The following is a 2298-nucleotide window of genomic DNA, read 5'->3' on the forward strand; positions in this document are numbered from 1 at the left end:
ATCCAAACCCTACCAAATCAAATCCCCCCCCCCACCAAATCTTCCACCATCAAACCTTCCCCTACCAAACTCTCCTTCAATTCAGGACATAATTGACAATAACCTAGCTAAATTCAAGGACATATGTACATATCGTAGGCATTCTCAATTGTCTTCAATGACAACCACTCTAAAGGGAATATTTGCCCATGTTCAAACCCCCACAAACCAACATAATTTATTTCTAGAGTGGTGAGAGACCAAGAGGCAACACTATATCAATGGCTTCTCATATGACTAGGTGAGGGAACTAGAAATATCAAAAGCCCAATTATCACAACATTTTACCAATCTTAATACTAGATAACCTTTAATTTGTGTAAGCCCAAATTTTATATCAAATTGTATATATTGTATACACAATCTTGATGTCCCTTAATATTTTATTTGCAAACTATATGTCAAACTTGTTGTGGGAAAGCATGTGAACTATTTTGATTTTAGAAATTTTCAAGGAGTAAGTAGAGGAATGCTTGAAGATACACCTGGGGCAATGTTAGTGGTATAAGGTTCATATATATCCCCCTCCTCTTGTTGCTCCCCCGCCTTCGATAACACATTGAGACATGCAAATCAATAACATAGAGCATCTTAGTCATACACTCTTTGATTGGCCATTTGATCACACAAAGCTCCCAATTCGCTCAACCGCATGGCATCGATACTCTTGTTGGATCAATTGATGTTGGTAGACCCTCCTCGTCTACACATATTTGTGTGTCTCATCATTGCACTATGTGTAATCACATATGTTTAGATCCTATTGTAGAGACTAAAGATCCTCCCATAGACACATCGGAATATGAGGTCCATCATATGTCACCTGCATGAGACTAAGCAGAAGAGGCAAGAACACATCTTGGAGAACCATCATATGCTAGAGATGAGGAGCAAGTTGGATCTTATCAATATAATGTAGAGATAAAAGTTAAAGTAATTTCATAGTGCACTATATCTTAAGTTAATATTTATAAGAGATATTTTAGTTCTTGTAGACACCTAAAATTGTCCTAGCCTAATTAAATAAATATTTTATTTATTTAATTATTTTATCCTAAGCTATCTATTAATTAAATAGATTTTTATTTATTTAATTAATTCACCAAACCTTTTCTAGCCTTTTCTTGTTTAAATAAATATTTTTATTTAATTAAATTATCTTTTTCCCAAATTTAATAAATATATTTTTTATTTAATTGGTCCCACTTCTTTTATTAATTAAATAAATCTTTGTTTATTTAATTAATTCATTAGGTTTTTCCCTCCATGACACTTGTCATTCATCTCTTAATTTACCTTTAACCACCTCTCAATTTTTCCATTTTCTCTACCCACCCCCTAATCTGAGCCGACCATTTATCCCTCCTCCTCTTAATCCTAGCCCTTTATTTTCTAAGGTACTCTCCATATAAGAGGATCCTTTCATCTGTATCATCCCTATCATTCAATCAATCAATGCTTATGCGACCTTTCATAGCGATCAACCATAATCTGTTCTTTGTTGAGCTCTTGTACACAATATAAAATCTAAGAGCAACCATATCAAACAAGATCAACAGAGATAGGAAACAATGGAGATCAAATCCTAATGAGCATGTGAATGGTATAATCTTTCATATTTTGTGTTTTTCATGTTTTTAGCTTCTTCATTGGTGTATAGTGGATTTTATTGTAGAACTAGGGCTTTATGTGGTTGGATCTTGATTTGGTTTTACAATATTTGAATCTCCAATTCCATCGTATACATTTTGGCACGCCCAATGGGACCATGGATTTATATTAAATCTATGTTTTTTGTAGGTTTTTTTAACCTTATATTTTTTATTTGTAAAAAAACATAGACTAACTTTGTGCAGTTAGGGTTTTGGATACAAGATTAGGGTTTTCAAAAGATTTGGTCATATATCATAAACGGATACGATTTTTTACACAAAATTATTTTTCATGGGTTGGAAATGGTATCAGGAATGTTCAATCCAAAATTCAAATTTTTTTATCAATTTTGAATTATTTATGATTTTTTAATGTTTTTTCATAAAAAAAATTAAATTCAAGAGCAAATTAAATTTTTAATATTTTCTTACATTTCTAGAAATTTTTTAGATTTTGGAGGGGGTTTGTTCTTTATGATTTTAATTTGGATGCAAAATAATTCGTAAAGAATCAAATCTTTGAAAATTAGGGTTTTGCAATGATTTGATCATATCTCACAAATAGTTGTGAATTTGTGTCCAATTTTTTTTTTGTTAAGTTTGGAAT

The sequence above is a fragment of the Cryptomeria japonica genome, chromosome 7 (assembly GCF_030272615.1).
Source record: "Cryptomeria japonica chromosome 7, Sugi_1.0, whole genome shotgun sequence".
Classification (NCBI taxonomy): domain Eukaryota; kingdom Viridiplantae; phylum Streptophyta; class Pinopsida; order Cupressales; family Cupressaceae; genus Cryptomeria; species Cryptomeria japonica.